Source organism: Rattus norvegicus, chromosome 6 (assembly GCF_036323735.1).
Source record: "Rattus norvegicus strain BN/NHsdMcwi chromosome 6, GRCr8, whole genome shotgun sequence".
Classification (NCBI taxonomy): Eukaryota; Metazoa; Chordata; class Mammalia; order Rodentia; family Muridae; genus Rattus; species Rattus norvegicus.
In genome coordinates, this window is record NC_086024.1 from 114,842,239 (window position 1) to 114,862,008 (window position 19,770).

Below are 19,770 nucleotides of genomic sequence, written 5' to 3' on the forward strand. Positions count from 1 at the left end.
ATTAATATTTAATCATGAGTGTCTAAGACTACCACCCTACCAGTCTGATCTGATTTGTCTCTCCTTATTTGTTCTCTACCTTGGATTTGGTCATATTCCATGTTTTCCAACACTAACAGGAGAGCTTAGACGTGTTCATAAAATTTGTTTTCTAATGTATTCACTTCTGTTTACATTTTATATGACGCCTCAGGGTCTCTCTACTTATTTAAAGTCTAAGAAGTATATTAAATTTATTTTATAAGGGATAAACGATATAGAAATAGCATATACTTACACACATATGTGTGCATATATCCCTTGTAATTCTATGAAGAAGAGAGATTAATTACCTAGGCTTTGACTCACTCAATCGATTATAATCATATTGCAGCTCATCAAAAGAGATAAAGTCTTCTAGAATCCAGATCAATTCTCCAGCAGGCTAAAGATTGTGTGTGTTTGGGGTAGGCGCTGTCAGAATAGAAGGACAGAGTGAGGCAAGGTCAGGAAGGCATTTTTAATCTTCAAATCTTGGAGTTAGGATAGATTTGATTGGATTCCAGTAATATTTACAGTATGCTGTGTGAGATGCATTTCTTTCTTGCACTGCCTCAAGTTAAGTCCCTAATGCTTTGGGTCAGCCTGGACGTTTTTGTGCCTCATCCTCAAATGCCAATTGGACATACACAGTGCCACACAAGAAGACATCGTGATTAGACATAGAAGAAGACAGTGGCAATTCAGCATAATCCAAACACAAAAAAGTTACATTAATACTATAAATGAGTAATGAAAACATATACCACTGTTTTAAATATTAGAACTCTATAGCAGCTTCTTTTTATCTAGATATTGATGTTCTTCTACCCTCATCAGTAGTACATGTAATTCTACATGGACTGTGTCAATCTGTGCTAGGCAATGGGTATGCAATGAGAAATTAAACAGCTGCCTTACTCAATGATCTTTTAGATAATGGAAGAGCAAGAAAAGTACATGAAGAGGTAGTGATAATCCTTCCACTGAGCAGGAAAAGCTCACATAGTGCACTGAGTTATTGAATCGCTCTACAAAGTAGGAAGAGGATAGGAGCTGTTTGTAATCATCATTTTAAAGGTAGGCATACGGAGTGTTTTGAAGGTCTGCCAACTCTTCCAGGTCGTAAACTAATACATGAAGACCCCAAACTCAAGCCTGTGTGTCTCAAAGGAAAGATAAGGGGTACCTTATCTTGTACCCCACCCACAATTTCACACAGTGAAAGAAAGTGCTATTTATTATTTGACTGAGATCTAGAATCGATGAAAGGTACACTCATGAGCCTAAATGATGCAGAGCTGGGTACCAGGTGGAGTTTAGCATGTGTGGAGGGTAAGTTGGGCCCTTGGGTTCCCTAGAACAATGTCAAAAATCTCTGGCTATCTTTCCTAGATGTACACAGTGTAAACTGTAAGGTAGAAAGTACACACCTGTCATACTGGAGAAACCAATAGAAAAGATTCTCTGTCTATCTCTTAATAATTATATATATAATATATATGTGTATATATTATGTATTGAATTGCAGTAGAATTAATGTACCTAATCCCATATATATACTTTTATACGTATATACATATGTATATACATTGTACAATCTGATGAGTTTGGAATTCTGATTTCGTTATTATTTTTGATAAGTAAACATAATCGCTGTTTTTTACTTCACTTGATGAAACTTTGCCACTCTTTCTAGCAGAAAACATATTAATCTCATTCTTTTACAGGGAAGCAAACTGAGACTCAGAGAGGTTGTCAGCATTTTCTACAGATACTTTTTCCAAATGCCAATTTTTGGATTCCACAGACTTGTTTTTACCCACATCCCAGCTCTTTTTTGCTGCTCTACTTGTCAATGGATGAGTTTATTCCTTGGGAGCAATTAGAATAGTACTATTATACTCAGTCACATGGAAACACTAAGGAGGTCAAACTCAGGATAAGTGGAATAGTCAAATATGTTTACTTACACTCACAAACGGCTAACAGCAATCAGACACAAGCCCCAGTTTGACTGCTGAAACATTCCAGATGGAATTGTGTACAGAGCTCAGCTTCCTGCTTGACAAATATAAAATTCATATGCAAGTTTACCACTGGGTCTCATATCCCACTGTATGCAAAATACTCAGTAATCACATTATTGAAGATTTGCTAGAAGAATACTTTTGCCCATTATCCAGCTGCCACTCCTTCACATTGCATTAAAATAGATTTGTACTCATTTTCACCAATGTGCCATTGTGCCAATGTGGTTTTCTTAGATTTCAATGGTGAGTCTACAAATGTGCGAGAACAATATTCCGGAAAAAGTAATGGATCTAGTATCATAATCCATCACTGAGTAGAGGACTTCAGTGAAATAACAATGAGGGAAGGCAACACAAACCAAGTATTGATCCTGAGATACTCCTTAGAACATCTAGTAAGGGATTTAATTATTAGCGTTTTAGAGATAAAGAAGCAGTCTGAGAGATATTAAGAAGCATTGACCAGTGTTACTAAGCTAGTTGATGATTAGAGAAACCTTGATTTAAATATACCCAGGGTCACCTGGTTAGTTTTATTTTGATCAGTGATCTGAAAACTTTTTTCACTAACTGGCCACGTAGAAATTTTATAGGTTTTGAAGCCGTACACTTAACTGAAATATTTTATTTACACATCACATTTATTATATATATATATATATATCTGCAAAAATAAGTTTCACAGGGTCTTCCCTGCCATCATTCAAATCTGTACTTATATTGCAAAAGCAACCACAGATAATATGATTAGTAATGTGCATGACAGGTTTCTAGTGAAACATGGTGTGATTATACATAAACAAGTTGCAATGGGCCTTGTATAGTTGAGGGACCTCTGAAAAAATTGTGCATATTTTGAAGGCTCTGGTTATTCTTGTTTATGTGTTTAAAATTCAGGGACCAAGAAAATGTCTAGTGGATGAGTTAAATCCCCAGGGACAATCTACTGTACATAGTTCAATAGTGCTGCTTCACAGAGAAACAGAAATGCTAGTGGGGTTAATCCAGGATAAAGGAATGGAGAGACACCAATATTGGACAGGGAATCGAGTTACATGTATTTGAAGACCTCAGACACGATACATAACCACAAGAGCAGCAAAAGAAATGAACAAACGAAAAAACATGGACTCTTTGCCATCCTTTACAAGAAAGGCACAAATTCAATTCGGAGTTCATGTATGGCATATGGTACCTTGCTTAGAGCAAGATCTGATAACAATGGGAACCATTATTTTTCTAGTTCTATTACTGCCACTGTGTGACTGCAAGCTGTAGTGATTCCCAACAGACTTTCCCCGCTCTCCCTTGAGAAGTTGCCAACTCTTTTGTTAAAGCCATGGGCTTTCTCACTCTGACCTAGGCAGTTCTCCCTAATCCTTCTCCATGAAGGTGGCAGCCACAAGGGACACCTGTCTTTTCTGTGACTGACTCCTTCGTGCTTTCATTTTTCATGCCACCAGTTGTGTGTCCTAATGCTGATGACTTTTGTTTGAGTCGTGGGGGGCTGACCGTCTTTACCTAAGGTTCAGCTTACTCCCTGCCACAAAGTTTCTGACAGTTTAGAATCTAGTTTACTACTATCAAAGAAACACAACAACAAAAACAACAACCAGACTGTGAATTTCATTGAAGTGTTTAAAATAAACTTTTAAAAAATTCAGTTTGATCTTTATCTTCCTGCTTCCCCTTGTTCCTTGTAAATACCATTTTATTTCTTGTTTCTATGAATCGGCTTCTCTTTTGTAGATTCTGCATACAATGATATCATGCAGTATTTTCTTTGTTGTACAACAAAGTAGCTAGAAAAGATAAGTAAACATAGAAGTCTCACCTTCAACAAAAAGACCATCATTATAGCAGTGAGTACATTCGCAATTTACCCAAAACAGTTGCTCATAAATATAAAAAAGGAGAGCTTTGCTTTGAGACAGAGACTGTGTTTCTCCACTTGACTGTGTGATTACCTTATTAGCTGCATGTTTATCAAGGTATCAGACCATGTTGAACATCTTAAACATATACAATGAACATTTTAACTCCAAAAATTCAAAACTATACACGGAATTTTATGTACAAAATGGGGTTCCTTTGCATTTTAGTTACCCTTTAGTTACCTCAATAAAATCATCAATTAAAAAAAAACATTAAAGTTTCAAATGTCAAAATAGAAAGCATACCAACAGAGTTCTCTTCCTACAACTCAAACAACGTGGAGATAATTTCCTTTCAAGTTCTCTTTTATTTGCCAAATATAGTAAATTCCCCCATAACTGTTAAATTGCTTCTGAACTCTCTACGTACCTATAAATAGCAATATTATAATCCTGATAGAGGGTTTCCTTTCATAGCCTTAAATAAGTAAGTGTATTTGGAAGGAAAATGGCAAATACTTTGTTATCAGTTTCTTAAAATTTTAAACAAAATTTATTCTATTAAAATAATTATTTACAACCATAAGTCATTTTCTCTTGTTCCAAAAGCATGGATTTGAATCAAATCCTCACCTAGACTCTGAGAAAATGGAGAAAAGAATGGCTCATGCATCTAGAAGAGTTAGAAAACATATATACATCTAACCTAAATGGTAATGTAAAATAAAAGGCCATTTAGAATCTTAGACAGCCAAAGTTTAAAACTCTCTATTTAATTCTCTTTACCTGCGTAAAATTGTTGACAATTTCTATAAGTGAAATTCAAACTGAAATAGTACTTTAATGCCTTTTAGATGTTCAAAAGAAAGGTCTGACTTTTCCTGAATTTTCTGGGTGGTTATAGTACCTGGCACAGGACAGATGGTATAGATGAGTATAAAGGCACTCGTGGGAGGGGATATGTGGTTTTCAAGTAGCCATGGGCTTCCCTAAAGGAAAAAGAACAATGAAACCTAATAGATTTTGCTTCATTTTGTGACTCTTTGTGACCTCTGAGAATTTTGAGTTTGAGCAGGTCCATAAAGGGAATTTTGAAATGCCCTTAATAGAGTTGTTCTTGAAATAAGTCAACTGATCTGAGCCAGGGCCTTCAGCAACACATGTACTGCAAGGCCTGGCCAATCCTGATGCCACACCTTCTCAGGAAACTCTAGTCTCACTTTCATTCTCAGTAGCTGAATACAAGCTGTGCCACCCACTTCTTCCAGCACATCTCCCCCCCCCCCCCGAATCTTTCTGAAGCAAGAGAGTGACTGCAGCTGGTTCTGATCAGCACTGAAGCTAAAATATTTCCAAGGACAGAACGATGTGAATGGTGTGTGTTCATTCCCTGCTGTCTAGGTTCTCCTCCCTGACTTGCATTGATCAGTCTTTAGACAGCCTCCTTGGGTTAGATGGGATATTCCCAACCTTGTTCAGAAGTCTTAAACCCTTGAAAGGATCCTAGTAGAATTGAAGTGATCCATCAAGCCTGAAAAATCAGAAATCAAATTCTGAAACCAAGAGAGCTGCATGACTTCCCTTCACCTGTCACATTTTTCCCTAATTACACCCTAACCTCGCTAATGTTGTAAGTGCTCCCTGACAAGACAGCATGGTACATCAATAGAGACTGTGTGAACCCGAGAAGGCAAATTGAGTCACTCAAAAGCCTGATTTTAATGTCTTGGATCATTACTGCAAAGATAAAAGCAGGTCTCTAAAAGAGTAAAATTCAAAGGAACCTAGTAATTAAGGTGGTAAAAATACTGGGTCACCTGATACATTTCCCTAGCTGGTTCAGAAATTTCTGTACAGTATAGTCTAATTTTATCAGTCTAATTTGAAATGTTATAGATGATATAATTTCTCTTTTTTTTTTCTGCTGAGGGAGTAGATCTGTCTGATTTCTTAGGCTTTAATTTTTTTTCAAAGTCTGTTTGATTAGGAATGTCAGTTGAAATTATTCTGAATTATTCCTTTAAACCATGATTATTTATTTCATATAACTATTTAGGAAGTGCTGAATTTCTAGTGAATGTACAAAAATGAGCTTTGGCTTGAAATAATTTTAGATATATTTCTTAGATTGCCAAGATTTAATACCATATATTTAATACTGCAAATGGCTAAGAGAGGGCAGAGTATTTATATTTTACTGAAATGTTTGAAATTCACATATTTCAAATATAAAATAAACTTAATGTTCATTGAACCTTTTATGTTATATAATTTAATAGTTTGTTGGATTACAGACACCTATCTTTGAGGGATCAGAGAGTGTCAATGTCATGCCTGTCCCGTAGTTCTTAAGATCCATCATTAATTGATGTCATGGTATATTACAAATTATGGAAGTAGATTGACAACAATATTTTATAGCACTTACTTTTTAATATGTCCATTTGTTTTATAAGAATGTGAGGGCTGGAAAGATGAGTCAGTGGGTTAAAGCAGGTACTGCTCTTGCAAAACACCCAAGTTTACTTTCCATTACCCCATCTGGTTGTTCACAATCGCCTGTAAGTCCAGATCCAAGGGATCTGAAGCCCTTTGCTGGCCTCTGCAAGTCTCTATACTCATGTGCACACTCTCCACCCAGTACACACACAAAGGCACATAAAGATAAATATTTGTAAAAGAAAAAGACAAAATACACACCTACAACAAATAATATAATGGACATTGTGACACAAATAAATATTTTAAATGTGTAAATAATTTTCAACCTATCATCGACTACTTTCCTAAAATTGTTTATAAAAATGCCTAATTTAAGAGTATTGTTATTCAAGGCATCACACACGCAGTAGGAACTAATCCTCGAGTCATGACATAAGTCATGCTGTACTTCTAATGATTGACAAGTATGGCGCTCTAAGTGCCATTCAGGACACTATCCAATGTTAGTTGTTCTTCCTCTTCTTTAACACTTCAGTCTTCAGATCTTGATCATTTTGATGATTTTCTCTGGAGCCTACCTATCATTTATATGCTACCTTTATGTCATTCTAATACTGTCTCTTAATTCCTAGGGAAATGTGCTTATAGATGCTTATTTTGCTAAACTATACACTATAAAGCAGTAATGCTCAAGGCTCCTTTTTAGCAGCCTAGTTTGAACGATGGAACTATTTCTCCCTTGCTTTTCATTTAAAGGCTTTGTTTCAAATATTGTCTGAACTTGTAATGGCACTGAAGAACCATTAGTGGCAAGTCACAGCCATTGGTGGGGAATCACCGTGCCAGGAAGTCAGAATGCATCCTATTCTTTTTTACTAATGTCTTCACTCTTCATTCAAATAATGATGAGAAGAGGTTAAATAGGGTCCTCCCCTTCTTGGAGGAATAGAGAAATATCAGTTCTCCTTGACTTTCCTGCCATTTTCTCTCTACAGCTGCACCTTTCTCTTCAGGGGCTGCCCCACTGTATCACTTCCTGGAGTTGGTCATTCTTTCCTCAGAAAGGGGTACAGGCTGAAGTTATGTAGCAGGGACCCAGGTCTGTGCTTCCATCTCAAGTCTTCGTCGATGGCTCTGACTACAAAACTTGTTTGACTCCAAAGACAGACTCTAAGCGGCTGCCTGCTTCTTGTGTGGCCTTGGCAACAGCATCTGTACAAAAGAGTTTGTGTTCTCTACATCAAGTAAACAGTTCACAGATCCAAGGATCCAATTCAGTTCCAGACTATCATTTTTAGTTTTCTGCATGCTGTTTGTTGTTTTGTATGTCTGTGGCTTGTCAGGCACACAAGACTCAAACCTACTACCTCCATTTCTCTTTGCTCTGAAAATATTAGGAACCTAATTGGTAAAAATATATATATATATATATATATATATAGTTTGGCAGTAAGAGGGAGATGAGAACATTTTTCCCCAGTGTGTGTGTGTGTGTGTGTGTGTGTGTGTGTGTGTGTGTGTGCATGTGTGTGTGTGTGTGTGTGTGTGTGTGCATGTGTGTGTGTGTGTGTGTGTGTGTGTGTGTGGCCATATTACAAGTTATTGAAAAACGTGAGACAAATGTTATACAACATGTATAAGTGAAGCTGTGAGACAGGTAAACATGGTAGGAAGGGGACATTGGCTCAGACTGGAACTGTTCTACATCCAAGATAGGGGTATTTTGTTTTGTTTTGTTTTGCTTTGATTTTTTTTTTAACTCACATCTGAGCCAAGGTATGAGATCCACCATTTTTTGAATAGAAAAGAATTTCAGTTTACGGCATGTGTTTTGCCTAATCTTTATGCTCCAGAAGAAGGATTCATTCTCTGATAGGTAGCGTTCATTTGGCAATCAATTTGAAGCATCCACTACCTCTTGTCTGATAAACATATCAATTTTTCAAGGCACAAAGGGGGCCATAGTCAGAAATCCTGGAGAGAAGCACAATTGTCTGTCTTTGGACTCTCTTTTCCCAGCTTCAGGATAGGATCAAGGTCACAGTTTGGACTCTCTTTTCCCAGCTTCAGGATGGGATCCAGGTCACAGTTTGGACTCTCTTTTCCCAGCTTCAGGATGGGATCCAGGTCACAGTTTGATGGGCTTGTTATTCACTTCACCTGAAATCATTGAGTTGGATGAACAGTTTAGGTGGCTGGCTGTCGTGTCTGACAGAGAAAGATCCTAGACCAACCTTTTTCATTTCCCTGTTAGGTTTTGTCAGGAGGAGGGGGAAGCACACACTCCCAAATATATTCAGTCTTCGCTTCATATCATCTTTGGGCCAGATGTTAAGGAGTCTAACAGCCAACCTAGAACCCTAAGTAGACTCGACGGCTTGAAGGAGGAATAAGATAGTGACATTTCAAAAATCCCAGGAAACAAACATGGGATGACAAGTTAGACGATTTTCTATTAGAAGTCCTAGATGAGAAAGGACATGATTGCTGTAGTCCTGTTTTCCTCCTAAAATGTCTCCTTTCACTCTTGCACACTGGCCCATAACTGAAGTTAGAAATGAACAAACTTTGGTGAGGACCTCTCTCTTTGCCCCTGTCTCTGTCTCTGTCTCTCCGTATGTCTCTGTCTCTCTGTCTCTCTCTGTCTCTCTGTCTGTCTCTCTGTCTCTGTCTCTGTCCCTCTCCCTCCCCCCCGCCTCTCTTTCTCTCTGTTCTGCTCTACTCTCATGAATTATGAATTATGATGATTTGATTCAGGTCCTGAGGCTGGCGTTATAGACTCTTTACTATCTGCACCATCTCTCAACTCGGTCTTTCCTCTTCTTTAGGAACTGGTGTTTTGAGGTTAATCTTTCTTTTTCATACTGTATCATAAGTCTTTGTTAGAGTTTCTTTTCTTTCTTCATTATTTTTTAGTGTATTTGGTCATTTCCTTGGATTAAATTAATTGTTTTTAAGGAAATTACATGGCCATTTTAATATTTTATATGTGTATTAGCTGTGAATCATTTCAAATACTTCATTTGCATTTTGGGGTGCTTATAAATCAGTACCGTTTATTAAATTATTATTATTATTATATAGCATATAGTCTCTTCTGTTGTCTTCCCCTTCATCTTCATTTCTTCTGCTTTTAAACAGACAATTAACTTTTTAAAAAGTCTTTATACTAATCCAAATGTTCTCCAGGTATTTCTCCAAGTTTAATACATTGTTGTTTATAATCATTCTTTATTTGTAGCCAGATTTGAAGCCATACTGCAATCTCACAAACAAATCAATTTGAATGAATCTGCCAAGTAGAGTTAACGAGGCATTGTATGAATTCAAGTTGTACTAAGCTACTGCATTCCCCGGGGTGATTTCTTCCCTAGAATATTTTGATTCTTGGCCCATGTTATAATGTGTATACAGCTGACCTTTGAATATTATGTTAAGTGAAATATGGCTGTTAACTAGATCACAATGAAGTCATAGAAATTATATAACCCTAAAAAAATAGGCATATATACTGTTTCTTAATTAATATCTCCACGAGGAGAGGTAGTAGTCAGAATATGTCCTCTGATGCTTTCCTAGGCTAGTCTCCTAGATTCCAAATTCCAGTGATCGAGAACTATGAGAAGCAGCAAATTAGGAAAATTATATTTCACAGACATTCTTTAAAGAATCTACAACTTTACAATCACTGTTGTCTTCTCTCAAGCCATAAGCAATACATTTTTGTAAATGTTTGTAAATTTTCAAGAATGCCAGAAACTACTTTATGATTAATCACAAAGTTGGAAAGAACTCTTTAAAGAGCAACCACCATGGTGACATAAACACACCACTTCCTACATACATATTTTTAATGTCACCAGACTGTGGAGAGTAAGGTCAGCAATGTAAATAAGAAATATTAACTTGGAGTCCCACCAAAAGTGAGAAAATGGTCTCAGAAGTTTTTCAAAGAAATTGAATTTCTACATCTCAGCTAAGCATGCAACAGACCCAAGGAACATATATTCTAAGCCACAATTATGTTCACTTAAAAATAATGAGTAGAACAAAAATTAGAATAGAAAATAGCACTAGAAAATATACTAAATCTTACATTGTATAAAAAGATGGATCTCTTAAACTTGGGGGATGTATATCCACACCTTACCAAGTTTCATTTGATAAAATATTGGTAATATTTAACCATATTTAATAAAGAATGTAATGCTGAGGACTCACATGGGCTCAGGAAAACACATCTTAACAAACTAGTATGAATCCTTCTGCATGATTACAGCAAATGGAAAGACGGAGAGAATGCTATACTCATCTGCATAGTGGTGGAATTTCTTCCTGAACTGGACAACATAGGAAAGTTGGGAGGAAATCTCTTTAATGTTGTTTAGTTCTCTGGTTGCCTTCAAAGTGTTGTAAAACACTCTACTCAATTGAGGAGAAAGCACAAATAATCAATGTAGCATTTATTGCATCATGGTTTCTATATGTTACAGCTTAGCCAGGTGCCTCTCCTGAGCTTAAGTGTCTGACCAGTTGTAATCAAACTTTCCACTAGTCTTCTGGAGATCTACCTGTGTGCTGGAGATTTACTGTTGCCCACATTAATACATACAGAGAGTTTACTCTAATTGCAATTGCCTGGCTGTTTCTTTCTACCTGGCTGTCCTCACTAGCTCAATTCTGTACCTTGCCCACTTCTTTATAAACTTTCTTAAGTGTCTCTCTGACTATAGCCTCCTCTTAGGGACTAGCCCAGAACCAAAAAAAAAAATCTTGGCAACTTTTATGACTTAACTTCTAAGCATGTTCTTTCCACCATGTCCTATTCTTTAGAATCAGATCTTTAGAGCTAGGGAGATGGTTTAGCAGTTAAGAACATCATCTTCTCTTCTAGAGGACCCAAGTTCAAGTCCCATCACTCTTACTGCAGCGGACAACTGTTTATAACTCCAGCTTTCAACACTCTCACACAGACATATATGCAGGCAAAACACCAATACACACCAGAAAAATGTTTTTAAAAAATGATTCATGTTTTCAGCTCAGCTTACTTCTAAGCGTTGAAAATCAAAGCTCAACTCAGAAGGCGCAATGCAATTACAAATTGCAATGAATTTGTAGACATTAATAAAGCTTCCCATTTTGCAAAAATTTCCACCGACTAAAATAAATGTACTAAAGATGGACTTATTAAATTTTGCTGATGACACAAAGCATAGAGAGATACCTTCTACAAAACCCAAAAGAAACCCAGAGGTAAACATTTTCTTATCAGTTTTGAAGGCTGTTATGAAAGAAAAAGAGAACTTACTGGAATGTAATTAAAGTCCAGCTTTGAAGTTCAAACCATGCATTGCATGAATGCAACACTGACTATCATTTAGGGGAGGCAATCAACTGGGAACTGTCTTGGGCTTCGGCTGGTAATAAGACAAACATTGAATAATGGTTGTTTAGACAAATACTGCACACCTGTACCCTAACCAGGTCATAGGTGGATCATGCATGAAATAGAAACAGTGACATTTAGAGTCTAAGGGAAATATGTAGCTTGTCCTACACTTAGGGCATTTCAACTTATACATTTTGTTCAACTTTATGATGTTGTGAAAGCCATACATATTCAATAACACATGCTTTGAGTTTTAATCTCTGTATAGATTAGAAATATGTAGTAAGGTACTGTGTCCCGATGGTGGCTGAGACATCCAGTGGTAGTGCTAAGTTAGATGTATGATAATGTGGGGAGAATAATACTAGTTCTAGAGTATATAGCTTAGATGTATTAAATATATGTTAAACTTGACTTATAAGGTGCTTATTATAATATAAACCCATCATAAACATATAACCATCGATATTCACTCCTTTGCATAGATTTTAAGCCAGGTCTGCATTACAGTTTGGATCTAGATGTCCCCAAAATCATATACATTAACTGTTTGGTAATCCTGATGCCTACCCTAGAGGCAGTGGGAACTATTAAAATATTTTTAACCAGAAACATGCTGAGAAAAAAGAATACTACAGAGATGAGCATATTTGCTTTGAAATTATATTAGAGAACCACAGTGCTAAAAAGAACATGATACTGGCACAACACACAGATAGGCATATTAATAGAATAGAATAAAGGGCCAACATACAAGCTGATTGAATTCTTGACCAAAAAAATACCAAAGTCACACACTAAAAGAAAACAAAATCATCTTCAAAACAGAGTTAAGGAAATTGAGTATCCACTTAGGAAAATAAAATTCAATCTTCATCTTTCACCATATACTAAAATCTGCTTCAAGTGAATAAAAGACCTCCATAATGAACTTGAAACTCGGAACATTCTAGAAGAAACAAGTACTGAGTACACTACAACATATAAAGCACAAGTAAGGGGTTTGTGACTAGGACTCTATGCACTCAGGAATTAACACTGACAATTGACAAATGTTATGAAAGATCCTTAGATCACCAAAGGAGTGCTTGATGGGTACTGTAACTGACATCTCTAGGCTTCCTCTTTGTTTCCTGGCCAGTAAAGGGAGCAGTTTTGCTTCAACATATTCTATTGGTGTTTTTCCAACACCCCAAAGCAAATAGGATCCTCTGACCTTGGATTGCAACTCTAAAGGGATGAGCTAAAATACACCTTCTCTACTTTTGAATTAATATCCTCAGATATTTCATTATAGTGGAAGAACTCTGAGCAATACATCTAAAATACCTCTAATTATGAGCTCCAATGATTCTATTACCTCTAAACAGAAGTATGAGGATGACATAGATTTTTACATGACAGATATAAATATTTGTATAACATTATTTTTAAGATTGATTTTTTTAATTGCATGTGTATGTAGATTCATTCCTGTCTGGGTATATGGACATAAGAACACATACTTACGGAGGCCAGAGAAGGTATCAAATTTCCTGGAGCTTGAGTTATAAACCATTCATTATAAGTAGCCTGTTGTACATGCTGGGTATCACACTAAGGCGTTTTGAAAGAACAAAGGACCTGGTTAACTATTATGCTATCTCCTTAGCCCAGCCATGGCATTCTTTTCTTGAGGATTAAAACTTTACCATAAGGTACTCAGTAAAATTGTTCTCTTAATACTCCCATTTGTGCTCTGAGTGGCATGGGAGCAATACCCATGCATATTTCCATAATCAGAATTTGTGAATCAAGTATTCTAGCATTCTTATTTCAAAAGCATTGGTTGTCATACCCTCTGCTCAGCAAGGAGAAGAGGAGGATCGTTAGAAAGGAAAAAAAAACCACCAAGACAGAGATGCACTACTCAGGTACAGGTTGGACACAGAGGAGTGCATGTATCGTGATAAGGAATAAGGCAAAGATCACAGTGTGGCCTTTGCAACAAGCAGGACCTAAGTGGTAAAAGAAAAAAGGAGCTAAGGGTAGAATCTTGAAGTGTCATATATCAATGGCTGAAGGGTGCATGAGAAGCCTTTATTTTGATAAGGAAATGTCGAGATGTTTGGCACTAAAGAGTATGCAGGAAAGGAATTTTTACTAAATTTAGTTCTTTTCCGTTTAACACTTCAGAATCTTATACTTGTTCTAAACTACAAAAATGAAATCCTATATCTGCAATTTTCTGGTGCACACGTTGCTAAGCACTTCCCATAAAATCCTTCAGTTGATTCTCAAAACAACTCCTTGTCATAGTTATTATAAAAAGAACATTGTACATGCAAAGAAACTGAAATTTACAGACATGGGAATGCATACATTTTTCTAGAAAGGGGAGATGCAAATTCAAAGAGTCTGCTAGCCTATCTTCAGTGTGTGTTTCAGAATAATTATATGAGGGAAGAATGGGGAAAACAACTATTGTAGCCAGATTATGTTTCATTAATTTCTAGCTTGTCAATTTTATCGTTGGCTTTTCTATAATAAGTTAATAATTCAAAGCCTGACAATACTGAAAAAAGCTCCAATTGAATTCCTTCAGAAAATTCTCTTTGACTATGGGAAGGGGTGGGAGAGACGTTGCCATCAATGGAAGCTTGTTGTATTAATCCAACAAGATTCCAAATAATCTTGATGGGTTCATAAGCTAGGAAGAAACTTTAGAAGAAATGAGCTTCGGGCTGAGAAAGGTAAAGAAAGGAGAGAAAGTGATGACATATGTCCTATTGATTTCACCAGATTCTCTTCAGCATCATTGTAGTCCAATGCAATATGCCTGCTTGGTGAATTTTTAGGATTTGAAAGAATCATTTAGTATTAACGTTTGTGCATGAAAAGTGTGTTTTTAGCCAACAACCGACAGGAAGGAATAGGGACAGGGTCACTTAAGTAGCTACATAGAGAATACCACTTTTGCCTTAACAGTTCAACTACTTTTTTAAAGGAAGAAAGTAGCACGTCAGATACAGAAGTGAGTTCTGTCAGTCATGCCAAGGTCTGCATTGTGACCACACTTGCTATCTATCTTGTTCTTTAGGAAAGGTAACTCCCCCAGGCTGTAGGAACTAGATAAGTGGATATACAAAAACCCCTTACTTAATAATGCTCATGTGCTATGGGTCTTTAAATCACTTCCTCCACCTGATAAGTTGACTGTTTAGATTAATTTCTTCGTCATGGCACATTAAAGGATCAAAGCCTACGACATACAAATCTTCTGTTTCCTGCATCCTAAAGGTGTGACGTCTCATGAGGATTAATGAAATGGCGTTAGTAATTGCATTCTGAGCTTTTTGGTTGAAAAACACTTTATAAATATAAGATCTTAGCTCTCTGTGGAGGTCCATCCATCCATTACAAGTGATTGAACATTCCTGATGTCCTTTGGGTAAGACACTTCCCTGTCTAAGAAAGCTGTTAGGGAAAGCTCCAAGAATTTGGCTAAAGCCACTCTCAGAGAGTCCTCCAGCATCTTTTCTTCAGTGTTATACAGTTGCTTTGAAACTCACAAAGTGTTCCTTGGGGACAGGAGCATGGCAGAACCTGTGAACCGCCCTAGCACTTGAGCTACCAGCATTGATTTTCTTTTGTCACCAGCCCTAGTCCATAGACCTCAGTCTCCAGCTATTCGTTAGACTTGTGCTCCCATTTTTTAAATGTTGACAGAGCAATAAAGAAAACTTTTCTTTCCTTATTCTGAAACTCAAAACAAAATGCAAAAATACCTCTGGCATTAATTTCATCCAGATGAATGTTGTTACAGTTATTCCTATTAGCGTGGCCACATGCTTGACAACACTTCAGATGGTATTAATAGGCTGCTTGCAGAAAAGCATTTTCTGCCAGCCTGGTGCAAATTGCCAGAACCTTTAAGCTACTCTTCCTCAACTCGGTAGCACTATATCATCATTACCTGTGGCTGGACCAAAAAAAAAAATCACATTTGTCAGTGCCTGAATTGCTTTTTTGCTTTCAGGGGTTTTAGAAACCCACTTTGCTTTGGAAATGGAGTTAGTTGAATATATTTTAGAAAATACGAACACATAAACAGCAAAAGCTGGAGATTCAGGGGGATATTTAGAATGCTTTTCTTGTCTTATTATCAGGTGTTCTTTGAGTGATAACATTTGTGAGACCAAATGGGTTACAGACATCTTTCAAGTGACAGCCGATGAGGTTGGAGCAACATGGGAACAAACCAAAGAACCAGTGTGCTTCCTTTGAATGAGAGGGAAGTCACGTTATGTTACTATTATTCTCCAAAAAAATTCAGTTTATATAGATATAGATAGATATAGATATAGATATAGATATAGATATAGATCTAGATCTAGATCTAGATCTAGATCTAGATCTAGATATAGATATAGATATAGATATAGATATAGATATATTGAGAGATAGATGGTAGATAGATAGATATTAGTTATTGTGTATACTCATCATTAAGTACTATAATGAACTGAGGAGAGTCTAATGTTAAGTGACTTCTCCAAAACCATACAGATAACAAATACTAAATTTACATCTCCAACGCAGATACAGTTCCAAGTTCCATAGACTAAGCCTACACTGTTGATTCGAGCTTTCTGCAAAATAAAGTTCTAATAAAGTAACCCTTGTTTGAACTGTGGTGTTAGAGATGTTGCTTTTTTTCCTATGCAAGAATTTTCCTCTTGCGTTCATTATGTTCTCCAGTTGCAGGATATTTTTGACTCTGTGGCAGTGATTAGCAAAGATCAAGTCCACATCTTAAATAGATACCGATGTCATCTTGGGACTAACTGGAGGCTCGATTGGCGTTGTTCATCTTATTTTACTCTTTCTATTACTTTAATACATTGACCCTCAAAAGGTTAAGTGCAAAGTGGAAACTGTGAGATAGTTTTACAGAATGGTCAGTGCTATGGGTATGAACCAGTTGGGCTTTGGTGGTTTGAACTCAGAGCCTTCTGCTCTTCACAATGTTATAATTTCACAGTGCATATTCTACCTGTCTCCAGAAGCGGAACTAGTTGATAACAGTGCTACTAGACTGTAGAAAACCAAGTATATAAAATTTCAATAACGTTTCAAGAATATCAGAGAATAAACATGTACAAGATTCTACTTCAAGTAGACTAAAACATGGCTATTTGTTTCTCTAAAAATTCCATTCTAGTAGATGCCCAATTGATATAATTTACTTAAGTACTTATTTTAAGAGCTTCCTATTCAATTTATGAGTTACTCTGTGTGGTAATAACTGATGTTTCTGTTAAATCAGTAATTCTTATGCTTTATTTGAAGGAAATTATGACGTATTGTTCATAAGGCCATTCTATCCTGAGTATAGCATTATTTTTGAGTAATTAATTATACTCTTTAACTGTCCATGCTAGCTGTTATATGAAATGTACAACTTAATGTCATTGTATATTTAATAAGAGTGTATATGAATTTAAAGTGGTTTGTACAGCTTACAGAACAGTCCTCTGTATGAATTCTTCTATTAAAGAATATATGCCCTTCCTTCCATCTCTAGAATGGGGATCGGGGCAAATGAACTCATTCACTTGCACATGTTTCTAAAACAGAAATTGCTAGTGTTTTAGATAAATTAAAATAAAAGCCAACAAGAACATGAAAAGAAACTAAGAACAACATTAATGTGGTGACTTAAACCAATGTGGTTTTCCAAATGGCCTGCTGTCTCTTATGACTTTTAACAGCATGCTAGATTATTGTCCTTGGTGCTGGATAGTATCAGTATGGTGTCCAAGACTTAAACCAGGCTTCTAAATGTCTTTAAAGCTGAGGTGGAGAAGAATGGACTGTCTATATTTTTGGAAAGGTCAGAGGTTGATTCCAGCTGTGCTTTTCTCCATTGGTTACCCAACTACTTCCTCTTTTTTCCCCTGTATATGTCCATAAATGATTTCCTGCCCTGCTTTACATTAAAAGACGATGAATCATGGGTATTGGGCTCTTTGGGAGAGCTGTGGACCCTGTATATTTAGAGGAAGCAAATCAACATAGCCTATAAATTAATTGACTTTGTTGTTTAGATAACCCTGACAATTTGGACTTGTAATTATTTCTGTGTTTGCCTTGCATATTAGTAAGACTTCCCATTTTATAATTATTTTTGCCAAAATTTATTGAAGGTGAATTCTGCACAATTCAATTGCCATTCCTCAGTGTGGCATCGCACTGTCCTATAGAAGTCCACATGTTATGTGCCAGTTGCTGAGTAGAATTAACAATCAGGCTTAGGGATTATTTTCAGAAAAGTACTCCATTTCTATGAAAACACTTAAGAATACCTAATTCAAGTTTTATTACTAGAACACAAAGTACACTGATCCTCTAAGAACAAATATCACTCACTATCAGTAACTGGAGCTGTATGGACCAGTTAAAACAGTGCCCTTCATGATGGTCATGGAGAGACAGAAAGAAATGATGGTCTTTCCTGATATTTCCTCTTGCTTATTTTCTCCTATTCTTCATGCTGCTATACTTCGAGGAAAACTTTAAATTATCCATGACAGTCCAGGACTGTCTATTTTTCCTGTTATCCACATTATCCCTCAATAAGATCTGTTTATTGGTAGTCCTAGGCAACAGCCCAAGGCTTAGAGCGGCTGAGATAGCCTCCAATGGGTTACAACTGCCTTTTGATATGTTGATACGTTATAATTTATGTAGGCAGTTACAGATCTTCAGTGTGGGCTGGAAGCATATCCAGGTTGCTTCTCACAAACCACTGTTTGTTTAAATTCCAGGGCAGGAAAAAATATCCCAAGGCAGTAAGGGTTACTCAGATTTTCAGAAAGATGTTTCATCACAGAAGCCTATGGGGAACCGCCATCCGCTGATATTGCTACCCACTCTTTATCTTTCCTCTACCTTCTCCCACCAAGAAGCAGGTCCTAAGTGTTGCAGTTCCTGGCCAGTGATAACTGCTGCATTGTAATGGCTGGGATTGGAATGTTACAGCTCACTTCTATGTACTTGGCCTGATACTATACCAGAGCCTAATAGTCAATCTAGTTTCTTCTCTGTAATTAAATCCTCAGCCATCTGTTTTTTAAGATTTTGTTTCCTCTTAAAATATTAGTAATCTGGAGTGGAGTTTCCTAAGTTTTAACACGGGGCTCTGAATCAAACATGATGAATTAGAGTGTACTGGTTTTTACTGAATCAATGTGAGGTTGGCTGATGAGCTTGAACAGTTCCCAAAGCATGCCTTCATTAGTTTGTGATTTGAAGCACATTCATTAGGGCTGTAAGTCCACAGCAGCACTCCCCAAGCCTCTACTAATTAGACAAAGCACCCAAGAGTGGTAAAAACCCTTACAAAGGAAGAGAGGGCACACCAGCAGTTAAAACACAATGTTTGAGCCTAAAACTAATTTGATATTTCATGCTCGGGAGAAATATTCCTCCCAGGCTTTGTGAATGGATGCTTGTTTGGGAAGACCCTTTCATAGAAGGGGGCTTAGTGGCAGAATGAACAGTTGAATCAGCATATTCAACAATAATGAAGTGTAAGTACTCAAAAGCCTATAAATGCTATGTAACAGTATATAGATAGATAGATAGATAGATAGATAGATAGATAGATAGATAGATAGATAGATAGAGAGATAGAGATATATAAAGGATATATACATATATATCCTTTGCCTGTAGTTATGTTCTTTGTGGATCCCATCTCTTTAAAATGTCCAAGAACAACAACAACAACAAAAGAGATAGAGATCTACACTGCCACATGTACGAATATGCCAGTTTCATCTAGGTACTGTACCATCAGAGTTTCCATTTGGAGTAAGAAATCTCCCTTTAGTTCAAGTTCTAGAGTCTGAGGCAGGATAATTTCTATGAGTTAAAGCTAACCTGAACTACAGTCAGGGTCTTTTCTCATATGTCCAAATCAATCAAGCCAGCAACCAAACAAACAAGCCTAGAACTGTCTCTTGGT

At 36.7% G+C, this 19,770-nt stretch overlaps 1 protein-coding gene across 51 annotated transcripts in view; it reads left to right on the forward strand.

Moving 5' to 3' along the window:
- Positions 1-19,770, forward strand: part of Nrxn3 (neurexin 3) — a 1,631,407-nt gene that overhangs the window by 1,469,572 nt on the left and 142,065 nt on the right. The window lies entirely within an intron of this gene.